The sequence below is a fragment of the Fukomys damarensis genome, unplaced genomic scaffold (genome assembly GCF_012274545.1).
Source record: "Fukomys damarensis isolate Sample0158 unplaced genomic scaffold, DMR_v1.0_HiC HiC_scaffold_27, whole genome shotgun sequence".
NCBI classification, from domain to species: domain Eukaryota; kingdom Metazoa; phylum Chordata; class Mammalia; order Rodentia; family Bathyergidae; genus Fukomys; species Fukomys damarensis.
In genome coordinates this window covers 26,046,584-26,061,532 of record NW_022900939.1, presented here as the reverse complement: position 1 = coordinate 26,061,532, position 14,949 = coordinate 26,046,584, and the positions used below count along the sequence as shown (strand labels likewise).

Here is a 14,949-nt window from a genome sequence, read left to right as displayed (position 1 = left end):
TTATTCTCACATGAAACTTCCTGTGGCGTATTCTCTGAGTCAGTGCTTATAAGGGATTACTGGGTTGTTTTAACAATGTGTTCTCTGCCCAGTCTCAGCCCTGCTGCCCTAAGCATTAATTTCCCTTAAACGTTTGCCCTCACCAGGCCTGGTGGCACATGCCTTCCTGTAAATCTCAGCACGCTGAGAAACTGAGGGAAGAGGAGAGCAGGTTGCTCAGCCTAGGCAACCTAGCAACTTAGCAAGAACCTGCCTCAAAGTAAAAATAGATTTAAAAAGGCTGGGCATTTAGCTCATTGCAAAGGCTCTGGGCTCAATCCCCTGAACCCAGATCCTCCTACTGTTGCTTCTATTTGTCTTGGCAACATTGCTATGGTACTTCATTCTATCACCTTGAAGATTTTCTTTTCTGAGTTAGTCACCATGTGGATAATTGGTGGGGGGGGTATTAAAATTCATAATTTGAACATTGGTCTGGTACTTGGATTCCAAATTGTCTTGCATTCCTTCCAGATGCTAAGGGATTGGTGACCTGTGAAAAGTAGTTAAGAGCAGGTATGGGATTTACAATTGTGGGAGAAACTTGAAACAATTCAAATGTCTAACAGCAGAATGATGGCTTTAAGAGTCCATGGAGCAATATTATGCCTGTTGTGCAGTGACTTAAAAGGACATTAGTGAAGTGTTTCCAATAAGAAAAATCACGGTCTTGTCTATGACAAAAAGTGTGTTTTCATATATGTGCACACACACATAGATGCACACAGATCCACACTGGGACCTCAACTATATAAAGGCAAGATTAGGAGAAACCCTGCTCCCCACACTCTCCATCTTCTTACTACTATTTCTGATTTTCGCATATTAGCTCTTATTTATTGAGTACATGAATACTAGGCACAATGGTAGACCCTGTGTATATCTTCTTTCTTGCTCTTAGGATATAATTCAAGGTAAATTTTATTCTGACTATACAGATAAGAAAGCTGCAGTACACAAAAACTGGCCAACTTGCCCAATGTGACAAATGAGTAAATGTGAGAGCCAAGATTTGAAGCTATATCTGTTTGACTCCAAAACCCAGGCTCTTTTCACCACACCACACTTTGGAGATGAGGCAGTGCTTTTATGATGCTAAACCCACGTAGCAGACATTGTTAAAAAAAAAAATGTGGTATGAAATTTAAAAATAGTAATGATGAATGCCAAGGTTAGGGATCACTTGGGAGCAGAAATGAATGGAGAGGGCTGCAATCAAGTCCATTGCTTATGAATGCTTTTTGGTAAGTTAGGAAACTGCCTTTTCTGCCTGCAGCCAAGTCAGCCTCACATGAAGGTGTGTGACTCGGGGAGCTGGATGGGGCTCGAGTGAAGCCTCTTTTCCTTTCCACAGAATGCACTGATCTTGTAATCAACCTATGCCTCTGTGCCTGGCCACCATGGCCGCATATCAGAAGCAACCCATGCCCAAGAGACAGACACTGCATCTCTTTCACTCTCTGATGTCACTCCTGTCTCCACACTCCTCACCACTTGAGTGTTTCATGTATGCTGCTCTTCAGTACAACTCTGCTGGTGACAGCAATTTTGCCTTAGGCCTTGAACAGCATATTTATGGGGGGAGGCTTGCAGTGTTCAAGATAAGAGTTACCCTGAGTGCTACCGACCATAGGGCAGCAAACACGGGATTTCACGAGGAGATACAGGTTCTCTGAAACGTGGGAGCAGGTTCGGCGATGACAGTCAGACAAAAGCACTCAACACCAAGGTGAAGTTTGCAAATGCTGCTGCAATTTTATTTCTAACTCTAGGTGTTTATATACTAGTTTCAAGGGTCAAGAGTGATTTTAGGCACAGGCAGGCATGAGAAAGATAGACAATAGTACTGTAAAAACTAAGACCACAAGGTCAAGGTAAGACCACACCTATATACCATCACAAAAGCTAAGACCATTAAGTCAAGGTAAGACCACACCTATACGCAGTCAGAAGGGGAAGTTTGTAAAACAAAGGACTGGCTTCAGCATGTCACCTTCAGGATCACCTTCAGGACTTCACAGTCCGGGGCTCAGGGTCAGCACTTTGGCCGCCCGTCCTCTTGTGCCTCAATACCTCCCCATCTCTAGGAACATCTAATTGTTCCTAACCTTTCCTGGGCCCAGAATACAATTCTACAGATAATGAACAAATAGTAATAAAGACAAAATAGAACAGAATTATAAATGAACCCAATGTCCCCAAACTGCAGGCAGAGAGGCCAGCTATTCTCTTCACGGCTGACTTCGCATGCGGTGTGTGCCAAGGACTTCCAGGAGGCTTAACCCCGTGGGGACGATACCTCTGGTCTGGTTTCTGCCAGGTGACCGGCATTGTCACGCAGACTCCACTGGAGTGGTCGTGGCACCTGAGGACAGAAGACTCAAGAATACAGCATTTAAACCAGATTTCCCTGTGAGCTGGGAACACAAGCCAAAGTCCTCTTTACTTACCAAGGAGCCTTGCAGAGCTTTTCTGCACATCCATGATCTCATAGGTCTTTGCACCTCTCTATTACTGAACACTCAGGCTTAGGGTAACAACCTGTTTGTGTGTCTTTTTTAGCTGTTCGGCTTTTGAGAAGCTCCTTGTAAGCACTTCCTCTTAAACCATAAGCAGGCAACAACCCTGAGATCCCCATGCTAGGGTCGCCATAAGGAGAGGCCTAAAGACTTCATGAAAATAGAAATTGATCCCAGCCGGGGATTACTTTATTATTTGATTTAAAGCTTAAGAATTTCTGCCCTTTTCCCGCAATCTCACCCCACAGTACTGGGAATTAAACCCAGGGCCTTCACACTGAGCTACATCCTCAGCCTCTTGTATCATTCTTTTATTTTGAGATAGAGTCTTACCAAGTGGCTGAGCTTGAATTCACTTCTCCTGGGCAGACTTCATTCCTGGTCAGTAGATGACCATGGGCCTTGCCATGTGGTCAAATCGTATGACTAGAGAAACAGGAAAGCACACCCTTCCTAGGTGCATTTCTCCCTCTAAAAGAAATTAAGGTTTGAAATGAGCAAGCTCAAATCTTTCCACGTTGCTAGGATGAAGGAATTAAAGAAGCAGAGAAAGTCCAGTTGTGTCCTTTCCACACAGAAGAGAATAGGAAGAATCCACAAGAAGCATCATCCCTGAAGATGGAGTCATGATGTGTGCCTCAAACTCAGGTGAAACCTCACCTCAGCCAGCATTTATTAGATGTCTGATGTGAACATCACTCTTGGTAGCGGGCTCCTAATTCTAAGGACCTGCCTGTATTCACCAGGGGACAGGAACACTGTTATCATCAGGAAACGTTCAACACAAAAGCTTTGTGCTGAACCAGGCACTGACATAAAATGAATAATGGCAAGTGTCCATCCCAAAGGAACAGTCTATTCAATGACGGAGATGGGAAACAGACAGAAAATGATAAACCTGTAGCGCCACTTGAGGGCTGCATTCACAACTGCACAGAAATCAAGAAGCAATCAGCTCTGCCTGGGAGGTTAAAGAAGGTGTGCAGAGGTGAGGACAGCAGAGCCAAGAGGAGCAGGAATTTGCCAAGATCAGGGAACCGCCTGTGAGGAAGCAGGAAAACAGGAGAGAGGTAATCACAAGTACAGATGGCAACAGGCCCCTCCCTCTACAGATATTCATTAAGTAACCCTGTTCTCCGTTTTAGGAATTCAATGTTGAATGAGATAGGTGCAATCCCAGGGTGTGGCTGTTTATTATCTCACTCCATATAAAAGAGGGAATAGTAGACGACAAGACTGGAAAGGTAGGCTGGGGCCAAATCATGGAAGGTCTTTAGCATCACTCTATGGAGGCTGGGGCTTACTCAAAATCCATTCCCCATCTGTTATTGCTCACATTATACCGCAGAGCAGCCTCATGAGAGGAACACACCAACCACACCCCTGCTGAGGGTCCAAAGTGTCCAGGCTCATGGTGACAGAAAACAGGATATCCAATAACGCAATACCTCTTCACGTTTTAGAAATTGTAAATCTGCAAGGAGTCTGTTTTACTTTTTCACCAGGCCAAACTATATGAAAAAGAATGAAAACACTAGTAAAATAAACCAAAATTAAAATAAGTGTTTGTAACATTACATTATTTGAAATGTTAGCATTGAAGCGCAGTATGGAAAACTCGAGCGAATCTTTTGAAAATACCATAGGATTCAGTAAAGCCTCAGGGCAGTATCATCTTGGTCGACAGGGAAAAAAGGAAAAGGAAAAAGTTTGCAATGAACTCCAAAGATTTGTCCACATTTCTTATAATTTCTAGGATTCTAATTTTATTTGTTTGTTTCCTCCTTTATCAAGGATCGCAAAATATTTAGAAGCACCCGAAGATTTTTTTTTTTTTAAGGAGCGTGGAGGGAAAAATCAATTTGACAACAAATAGTTATCAGACACTTGTGTATGTTGTGACTGGTGTTACAGCACATAAGAAAGGAACATTGACTCTCTTTGGTGAATATCTAATGTTTAATGCTTACAGTTTAATGAATAAAACTATATCATGCTCACTCTCAATATGTTCCTAAAAAAGAGTTCATTTTAGGTTTTTATAAGAGGAAAAATGGACACGTCTTCACTAGAAATAAGTTAATCAGAAGCAATTGTGCAGACATGTTGCTCAGGTGTTTTATGAACAGACACAACCCTTCATCCAAAGTTATAGTTTTTCCCTGATGCTCAAGGGATGGAATCTTTCTTCGGAAGTGAGAAAAGTATTCCCTTCAGATTGAAGAAACAAACATTGTGATGGGAACTCATGTTGCTGACCTGGAAACATACTGTTTGGCATCATCTTTCTGTTCTGGCTTTCTTCAGCTGCGGGGAGATGAAAAGTGTGGTCTTTGAGGTCCTCATTCCTGTTGTAAGCAAAAGAGACAGGCATTACTACATTACTATGCAGATACTCCGTGGACATCATAGTGATCATTAGAATTCTTCCCCTCTCTTTTTGGGCTCAGGATGAGTTTGAACTTCCCAGAAGTTAGGTGTGGCCATGTGACTTGCTTTAGCCTACTGAATATGAGAGGTTGAGCGTTACAGAATGATTCCAAATGCCTTTCTCCATGAGTCCACTTCTTGGGAGCCAATGACTAGAGGACATCTCTGTCCCTGGGTTAGTTCTATGACCAGGGCCCCTCACAGGTAATAAATGTGTTGCATTAGATCACAAGATGTGTTGCATCCAAACTCGGGGGAATTAAAAAAATAAAGAAAAATGGTGAGGTATATCTTTTTCCCTTAAAGTACAAAGGAAAAGGATAAGAGAGTGCATTCTTAACATATTCAGTTGTGATCTGATCTATCTTGAATATAGAAAGGTGACAGAACTATTTACTTGCTAGTGGAAAGCTTAATATTCTACTTAATATATAAATGCTTCTACGGAAATCTTAGTTCCAAGATGGCGCATGGGAGTCATATTTTCAATCAACCCCAATAAGTAAGTCGTGGCTGCCTGGCAATTTAGTTGAGAAAGGTTATGGTGCTGCATCCAAGCTTGGAAGATCAATTAGTCGCATGTGTATTGTTTCAGGGGAAAAGAACAACAGCCTGTACATCATTGCCAACCTACACCTACCTGAAACATGAGTCATTTGACAGCTTGTCATAACTGCTCACTACCAAAAGGAATGAAATCAACTTGAAAACGCACACATGTGACTGGGGAATACCAAGATACATGCTAGGCAATTTCAGCCCCTCCCTCTTCCTCAAGAGCAACTCAGTGATGTAAGTAAAGCTAACATCTGTGAAAATGGGAAAAATATATCACTCTTGGGCAGGGTGTCTTAACTCTACGTGCCTGGGATTATTAGAGAATAAGCTAAGCTGCCATAACAAAGGTGCCTCAAACACAGTGGCATCGTTTCTCTTTTGTAAAACAGTCCATGAACATCTCTGCCATCCCATCGTGTGGCTTAGCTGGGAATTAAGGTGTCTGCTCCAGTTAACTTTGTCTCTATAGCTGCTGGTAGCTCCAAGAAGTCGTCCAGGGAAAGTGGTGTCACCACTAATAGATACCATCTCCACTCACGGCCCCCAGCGTGGTTCATGTTCAAATCTAGTTTCAAGGAAATCTGGAAAATGTGATCTCCTGCTAGGCAGCATGTGCTCAGTTTAATCTTGGGTATTTGTGTGACTAAAAAGCAGAAGAGGAGAATCTATCGTGGGAATAGTTATCAGTCCCTGTTACTATTCTAAGAGACCAACTTATACCAAAGTAATCAGGGAACCTCTTCATGAAAGAAAGAAAAATAAAAATAGAAAAGAGCCTAAAGTGGTGATAAAAACGAGGGAAAGAATTCCTAAAGTATTCCCTTTGTTAACATCCCTAGTATATCAACATCATGTCCTTTTGAAATGATGCTCATGGAAAGGTGGAAAGGGCATCACCTTGTATTCTCACTCAAAATACATAACAAAAATCTAATACTGGGAAAATATTACACAAACCTAAATTGAGGAATACTTTAAAAATAGCTGAGGGCGGGGATTTAGCTCAGTGGTGCCGCCGCCTGCCAAGAGAAAGCAAGGTCCTGAGTTCAATCCATGGTACCAACAAATAAATAACAATAATATAATAAGAATAGCCAATACTCTACAAAAGTGTCCAGGTCATGAACAAAAAGGATAGGCTGAGGAACTGGCTCAGAATGGAAGCGACAAGGAGACGTAGCTACTGAACACAAGTGGCATCCTGGGTTGAATCCTAGACTATAAAAAAGACATTAGTGGAAAAATCAAACTCTAATGAAGTATGCAAATTAATTACAAGTGTTTCCAACATTAATTTCCTAGTTTGCAACTCTTTTGTAAATTTCACAATGAAAAGTTTTTAAAAATCCTTTTTATGTAGACATTTCCTAGAGAATGCTGATGAAGGCCATGGAGTCAGAGACCAAGACCCCATGAAGATGTCCATTTCCTCTTTTCTGGGCTACTCATTTCTGTTCCTTTTTCTTTCCTCGCCCTTGAAGCCTCAATGGATCATTTCCAGTATAGTTCTCCCCATCCTGCAGGCCATGAAGACTGCTGCAGAGGCTGCCTGGTGCCTAGTAGATTAAATCACACTCCTAACCGTGATATACAACGCCCTGATGGTCTAGTATACACCTACTTCTCTGTTCTCCACTTCTACCACTTCTAGATATTCTCCCGTCCAACCTCACAAAACTTCTGACACATTACAAAGATTCCATTTCTACCCTACCTCCTTCTGACTACCTGCAATGCCTCCCTCAAACTCCCTCCCTTGTGCTTACTGGTGAATTCCTAGGTTTCCTTAGAGACCTGGCCTAAACAGAACTTCCTCTTCAACAATCTCTTTAATGTTTCTTCACAGTACTTTTATTTTCTACCTGCACTTTCTACACACATTTATAGCTCTTATTTTTAATATTGCAGCTCATCTATTCTTTCCTGGTCAGGAACTATGCTTGGTTCCTGGATAACAGAGACAAAAGACAGAATCTGTGCTTCCGATGAGCTCTTGACGGGATGAGTGGAGCTGCGGGGTGAGCCCATCATCCTGGTACACAGTGTCAGCACTGGGCTGGAGAGGTCAACACAGAATTGTTGATTCTCTAGGCAAGAGGAAGCAGGAAGTGTTTCAAAAAGCATCTCCACAAGTTGGTCTCGAAAGATGAAGTGGATTTCCAATTCCCTTTCCATTTAAAGGAATTCTTCTCTGATCTTACTGCTATCCTTCTATATCTACTCAAACTCCAGCTGACCTATCTAGTCCAACAACTTCTCTACACAGTCTTACGAACAACATGCATGCACATGACAAAAATTAACCCATTACTGCTTAAATATGAATGTTGTCCGCAAATCTGTAAGAGAAAAACAACTGCTTATCATGATCTTAGTTACCAATAGATTAGAAAAATTTTGGAAAATAAGTATTATAGCTGATAAAAACATTTGTACTTCAAGGAAAAACACATAAAGCACAGCTTTCAAACTATCTAAGGATAATAAAAAATTAACACTCTTAATGATAAACCAAGAGTGTCTGTCATATCACTTATATTGGTGGTTCTCCAACTGTGTGTCAAGCCACCAGTGATGCTGTTGTGAACAGCCATGGACATGACAAAATATTTAAAATTTTCAGGGAAATACAGGATTATTTAACATCTGTTAGACACTAAGTGAATTAACGGCTGAGAGGAGTTCACAGTTTCAACATCAGTTGCACCACATTCCTTTTGATGATATCATATTTCTATAAAACCAGGTTTTCGGTGGTTTCTGTGATAAAAAGCCAGTACTGAGTGAAAATCTGGGTGAAAAGGAAATGATGGGATGGTTCTGATTCCAAGGTTTGAGAACTCCTTCAGTGCCAGCAGGCACACACATCCCATTAGTGATTTTGGTTATTCAAGAATGAAATAAAATATTTTTCTCTTTCAATTTGTGTTTTATTTTGTGAAACAGCTACTAGATTGTTAGAACATAAATATTATTAAGGTATAAATGGAAGTGTTCAGTATTTCTTTTGGCATAGAGTGCCTTTAAAAAATCATGGGGAAATTAAGGAAGCTGTGAACTGTAAAATTTGAGAACCTCTGACCTACACTATTATTGCATTGACAGTGATATTTCCCTGTTTTATAAATGCTTCATCTGGATATTTTTGGTTTCTGAGAACCTTGTGGACCTTCAAGTGTAAAGACAAAAACATAAAATTCTAATGGAAGGAAACTCCTCCTATCATTAAAGGAAATGTAAAGGGCTTATTCCATTAATTTAGGCTTCTCTGGTGGGTTATTGCAATATAAAATATGCCCATTCTACAGTTCCAGATGCCAAACAACTAGACTTGTCAGTTGGACATCCAGGTTTAGGATCGCTTTTTTGTGACTCTATTAGTTCTTTTTGCACTACTATAGCAAAATACCTGAGATGGGCTACCTTATAATGAGCAGAGATTTATTTTGGCTCATTATTCCTCATTGGGTGACAGCCTTCTTGATAGCAAGGTCCTGAGGCCACTCATGGATCATGCAGCGAGAGACAGGAAATGTGCAGGTGTGTGTGTGTGTGTGTGTGTGTGTGTGTGTGTGTGTCCCTACTCATCTGTTTTCCTCTTCTTATAAAGCCACTAATTTTTAATCATGGTGAGCATATTAACTGCTACAATCAGATTCATGCTTTCAGCCACCCTGTGTATGGTGTTAATACAATGCCAATCCTGATCACATCCTGAAGTATCTGCCTATACCCATTATTATACTCAGGCTAAATTTCCATTTCTTGGTGGGTATTAAGTTTCAACCTATGGACCCCTTAGAGGGACCCATTCAAACTATATCCAAACCACAGTAGTGACTGATCATAACACAGTGAAATGTTTTCTTATGTTTTTTTTCTATGAAACTACTTGCCTCATTCAGGTTTAAACTTACTGCCTTAATCTCATTGGCACTGTGATTGTTGTAAGTGTAACTAGATGAACTCGTCAGCTCTTTTCCAATGTTGCCTTTCCAGACCAAGATATGGAGGGAGTGAGGTTACCAGGGAGGGGAAGGGGAAGTAAAAAGAGTTAATAATGAACACAATAATTATGTACTTCAAACACGTACTAATAAAATATTTTTAATCTTTTTTTCATAAAAAAAATAAAGCTACCCTTCCCATGAAATCACAGGTGAGCATGATCTGCCACAGGACAGGAACATGCTTGGGGTTGGAGTGGGAAGAGGGATACTAAAGGTATTTGTTTCACAAAGAGTAGATTAAGAGCAGTATCTTTTTCCTGTGAAATTGAAAGTAAATAACATTGCAATTTTAACTAAATAGTTGATTAATAAAAGTGTCTGATACTTTTTAAGACTTTGTGGGGGAGGTCAATGATAGAAATGGAACCTAAGGTCTTGGGCATGCTAGGCAAGTGCTCTACTACTGAGCTCTGCCACACCTGGTCCTGAAAACCATTTGTTTGTTTGGCTGGTTGGTTTTGTTTCTGGTACTGAGGATTGAACTCAGGACCTTGCACTTGCCAGGAGCTATGCTGCTGAACTAAATCCCTGGCTGAAAACCCATTTTAAACAATAGACAAGGGGCCAGGGTTAGCTCAATGGTTCCAGTGCCTGTCTTGCAAGCGCAAAGACCGGAGTTTGATCCTCCAGGACCAAAACGTAAATAAACAAACAAACAATAGACAAAATAAAAATTTCAATAGAAGAAAGAGCCTGTGTCCTAAAGAGGCTTAATTCTTTTAAAGCTAAAACAAATAATAATAATAATAACAGTCTTTCCAGATGTGCCTACTTAAACTGGTTAATATAAATACATTATTTTTCCACCCTCACTGTATCAGGCAATTTAGTTACTCATTAGGATTATCTCTGTTGCCAGTCACCCATTCCATACATGTGTCGGCCTTTGCCAGAAACTGCATGGTCTACACAAGGCAACTGGATGGTCTACATATGTCAGATCTGGGCTTCAGATGGGCTTGAATCCAAGCATATCTGCATCTTTCTTGCCCAATAAAGAGAATGTTGGTCACTACCGCAGTGTCTTCTACAGATCAAAGAAAGGCATTCCCCATAAGGCTCAATGACACACAGATTTGGGCAAGCGCTGAAATAGAAAGATGGTGCTCCTCCTTGGTTTAGAAAGAGCTACTCAAATGTCTTAAGAGTATTTGTCATGAGTGGCCACCACGGATGAATTCTAAGCTTGTCCAAATGTTCTTTTTTATCTTGGAACCACACCCTGTTTCTAAAGACTGAGGATGCAAAACAAATGAAGAGTTCATAATTTAACTTTTGCTGGTATCTTTTTTATTTGTGTTCAAACTAAGAGTAGTAGATATTTATGAAAAATTGGTACTGTCTGAGAATAACCTTTAGTTCCCTATAAAATTAGTGCTGCATCGTGTCATCCTGGAAGCCTAGTGTTGAATTTCTTAAAATAACAGAAGAGCGAAAATAATACTCATCAATTAGGAAAAAGTTACTTGGCAAATTCTCAGTTATGCCAAAAATGGCTCTCTGGATTTTAGCAATACAAAACCCAAACTTGAATGACTTAAGTATAAAGGAAATATATCAGACCATATAAATAAAAACACAAAAGGAAGGGGGCATCAGGCAGAACATTATGGACAATGTCTGAAGGCCCAGCTGCATCTTTTATCTCTCTGATTCACACTTCTTCCTTCTCAATATTCGTGCTTTTGTGGCAGCAAGGTGGCCCCAGCAAATCCATATTTACATGTTTGTAATTCAGTTTCAGTAGATAGAGCAAATGTCTCCTTCCAGGAAGTTGTGACAAAAGTCTCATGTGCTTCCTCAGTGCCAAATAGATCACACGCCTATGAATGAGTCTCTGCAGCCGCAGAAGATGATGCTGTGATGGGCTAGGGCCTATGTGACATATAGTACTTTTATCTCTGAGCCAGAAGTGGACTTTGCTCAAAGCTCTGGACTACTGGTGAGTGAGTACCAATGGGTGATGCACAAATGAGCGGGGAAGCATTAATTAAAGGAGGAAAAAATGGAAGAAACAAGATGCCAAATATTCATTTTTGAAGTAACGTCCTCCCCCTTTTCCAAGAAAGGACATGGCAAAGAGATGGTCTTTATAGAATTATGTCTCAAAACAGCCACCTGGCCTGCATTGATCAATTATTGAAAAATAGCGATAGGAAGCGAGGGCCAAGAAGAGTTTGACAACAAGATCTCTGGATGACTAACTGTTTGCATGTACTGATTTCCATGGTGTAACTATTCCCACCATGGTCTCGAGCTACCAACATGGTAGCCCTGACTGTGGGTTTGGGAGGAGATGAGCTGTTATGAATGCACATTGGCTCCAGCACATCACTGGAAATAAGTGATGTTCATAAGAATTTTTAAACGTTATTATCTTTCTTATGATTCCAAAGTAACCAGCAAAATCTCTCAAAATTTTCCAAATTAAGACATAAGTAAAAGTCAAGATAAGGAGGGAGTCAGTTACAAGAAACAGCTTTACCACCAGGTCAAAAGTATACATATTTTGATATTTTTGATGAAAACCACACAGATAAATCCGTGACTTGGTTGGTCATATAGCTACATTAAAATAGCCTTCCTCACTACATAAAATTTTGGGGGGAAACGGCAATTATGTGGCTGCCATTGCCTCTGTCCCCATGAAATGCTATATAGTCAGGCATTTCTACACACAGGTCCCCTGAGAAGTCCCGGACTCCTCAAGGAGGTCCCTCAGGCTCAAACTCTCTGACCACAGAGGACACATCTGTTTGTTGATATTTCTTCTAGACTGCTAATTACAGGAACCCTATACTTTCCACTCTGGTGAATGAACCAAGACAAGGCTACCAGTCAGCGCTGTGGTGCAGAACACAGGGAGCTTGTGGAGAACAGGGAAATGACCACAATGGCCAGGACTAAGGTAAAATTCTCACTGAGAAAACAGTGTAAAGGTTTAGGTTCGTCTCGCCCTTTGCAGGCACACCATGTGGAAATGACATGACATACCCTTGGATTCTTCTGGGAATAAGAATAAATTGCCTTTTCACATTTTTTTATTAAAAACCCACCTTTCCATACCATGATTTTGAGTCCAAGTCTCACCTACTGGACTTCGTAGGACTGACTAGTAACTCCCTTGGTTCGCCTCCCTCTTGTCATGTTGATACCTGCCAAAGGGTCATCTGGATTGGAGTACAAATCAGTTAAGAGCACTTGTTAGGACATACACACAATATAGGAGGACTGTTCAAACATATCCCCCCCTCCCTTCTTTTCAGTGAAGATGGGTAGTTTCCTGGGTTTCCCAAATGTATGTACCTTGGCACATACAGATTCCACAGCACAGTAAAATGTATGTACCTTGGCACATACAGATTCCAAAGCACAGTAAAATCAACAAATTCTTCCCTACATGTCTAAGGGGGCCACATAACTTTTAATGGCTAAACAGCAGATTTTAAAAAATTATAGTGTATATGAGAATGTCATCTGGGGAAGACCCTGAGTTAAAATATCTTTCACTTATAAAAGATAAGGTTCTTAGTATGTCAAATTGCCTAAAATATCCATCCCAGCTCTCCCAACAAAGTTGGAGTCAGTCTCCAAAGTATTATTAAAATAACTTACATTCATTTCAGGCTTCCTTTGTGCCAGGAATCAAGCTACATGTTTACAAGTATACTTAAAATGATGGTCAAAATATCTTCACTCTCCCAGCAACCCTCTCATGAAGTATACTCTTTGTCCCCATTTCATAAACAAAGAAACTGAGGCTGAAAAATATTCAGTGATTAAAAGGAAGGTCACAAATCTAGTACATTTCAGAGCCAAATACTGAAATCTGAGCTCTTAATTATACTGAATTTCCCACTCAATTTCTCAGACCAGCAAAGTACAAAGAAAGAGTAAGAATGAAGGAAGGATATTTGGTTGCAATATGGCTATAAACATGCAGATGCAACACTGGGGTGTCGCTCAGTCATAGAGAATTTGCTTGGCATGCATTGGACCCTGAGCACCTCCACGGCCCACACACCCTCCTTGAATTGCCTCAGACCCCTCCTCTTCTGCTTTCTGGGTTCCTTGAAGGTCCAGCCTACTCTCCCAGAAGGCAGGGGCTGGCTGGTCACCTCCTGGGGTAGGAGAGGCCCAGTCAAACCCCTGTCCCTAGAGAAGGACCAGGGGATGATGGAATTTAAGGACACACTTATGGGACTGGCACTTAAGGGTATGAATTCTTTTTGTGTGGGGGGAGGATTCTGAATGACCTGGGGCAGGTTCTGGGAGTGGGCATTACAGAGATGTGGGTACAAGTGTATGAAGGGGACACAGACTGCCCTCCCCAACCTGCAGGTCTATGGGGTACAAGGTCCCAAGGACCTGTGCATCCCTTGTACACACATACAGGCAGCCAGCACCATATACTCCCAAAAGGCTAGGCCTCATCTGGAAAGAGGACACCAGTAGGGTGGGCTGTCCCAGGAGAATTCACCCCAGTCAGACACAGGCTGGTGGCTGTCAGGTGGTGAGTGCAGGAATGCAGACAAATAAATAAAAACAGGATGATCTCTTCAACCTTTAAGTAATTCTTACTATTACTATTATTATTGTCATTATATTTGTATAGCATGTTAGAATCTCCACTTAGGTTAATCATCATGACAAGCCTGGAAAGTAGGAGAAAAAAATTGTGATTTTTCATTTTACAAACACAAAAACACAGGCTCAGTCAATTCTTTATAAAAACAGATCATTTGGATAATCCCCTACTCTAGTCACTGGAAAATATGAAGATCTTTGAAGTTTATTTTGTAATCTAAGATAGCCATACTATCAAAATCAGAAAAAGGAATATCATATACAAATTTCACTTGCAAATCTAAACCAAATATTTTCAAATAAACATAAGCACAGAAGTTCCAAATAAAATATTTGGAAATAAAATCCAGCAGAATATAAACTAATTGCACACTATGACTCCTTAAACTATTCCCCAAGAATTCAAGGATAGTTCAACATAAGGAATGCTCAACACAATATAGCATACTTTCAAATTCAAGTAGGAAAAGTAATTACAATGTCAGCTTCCCAAAATATGTTTGCAAAAGCTCAGCAACCATTTCTGGTAAGTTAGGAGAAAAAACAATCCATGTTATCTATTATACTTTTTTATTTTTATTTGCCCTTTCAGTTTCTCACACCAGAGAAACAATGGAGGATGGGAAAAGGGGGAAAAAAGAAAAAAGAAAGATAAAATAGCAACACAGATTTTGTAAATATGGAGGGGAAGAGGGCTGAAGGGAGATGAGAGGAAAGGGAAAAATAGCAATCAAGATATATCATGTATAGGTACAAAGTCCATATGATGAGTGTGATCATGATGTGTGTGTGTGTGTGTGTGTGTA

The 14,949-nt window shown here is 40.6% G+C and overlaps 1 long non-coding RNA gene across 1 annotated transcript in view; it reads right to left on the bottom strand.

Annotated features, from left to right (window-relative positions):
* Positions 1-4,673: 4,673 nt before the first annotated feature.
* LOC104870449 overlaps positions 4,674-14,949 on the bottom strand; it is a 20,311-nt gene continuing 10,035 nt past the window's right edge. The window contains exons 2-3 of the long non-coding RNA XR_782541.2: positions 12,613-12,726; positions 4,674-4,906 (exon numbers count right to left, since the gene is read on the bottom strand). This is a non-coding gene — a long non-coding RNA (uncharacterized LOC104870449). The remainder of the gene's footprint in view (positions 4,907-12,612; positions 12,727-14,949) is intronic.